Raw genomic sequence first — 751 nt, 5'->3', positions numbered from 1 at the left:
AGGGACCCAAGTGTCTGGGATCCCTTTACCACCCACCCCAACAGACCCAGGTGTCTGGGACCCCCCCAGAAGGCACCCAGGCATCTGGGACCCCCCCCAAAAGGGACCCAGGCCTCTGGGACCCCCTCACGAGGGACCCAGGTGTCTGGGGATCCCTTTACCACCAACCCCAATGGACCCAGGCGTCTGGGACACCCCCAGAAGGGACCCAGGTGTCTGGGGATCCCTTTACCACCAACCCCAATGGACCCAGGCGTCTGGGACACCCCCAGAAGGGACCCAGGCATCTGGGACCCCTTCAGAAGGGACTCAGGTGTCTGGGACCCCCCCCCCAAAAAGGGACCCAGGTGTCTGGGGATCCCTTTACCACCAACCCCAATGGACCCAGGCGTCTGGGACCCCTTCAGAAGGGACTCAGGTGTCTGGGACCCCCCCCCCAAAAAGGGACCCAGGTGTCTGGGGATCCCTTTACCACCCACCCCAACGGACCTAGGCATCTGGGACCCCCTTATGATGGACCCAAGCGTCTGTGGAGATCCACTCCCCCGCCAACCCACCATCGGAGCAGGGGAAGGATCTCCTGTCACCTCCCCGGACTCCATTTCCCATCGTGCCTCACAAAATGGCGCCGCCCCACAAAATGGCGCCGGGACGGGGCAGTGCTCATGCGCGGGGAAAAACCAACTTCCCGCCGCACCGCCTTTGGCGCCGCGCATGCGCAGTGCGCTGTTTCTCCGCCCGTCGGGGTGGG

Source organism: Haliaeetus leucocephalus, unplaced genomic scaffold, assembly GCF_000737465.1.
Source record: "Haliaeetus leucocephalus isolate CR32 unplaced genomic scaffold, Haliaeetus_leucocephalus-4.0 Scaffold404, whole genome shotgun sequence".
NCBI lineage: Eukaryota > Metazoa > Chordata > Aves > Accipitriformes > Accipitridae > Haliaeetus > Haliaeetus leucocephalus.
This window is presented reverse-complemented; position numbering follows the sequence as displayed.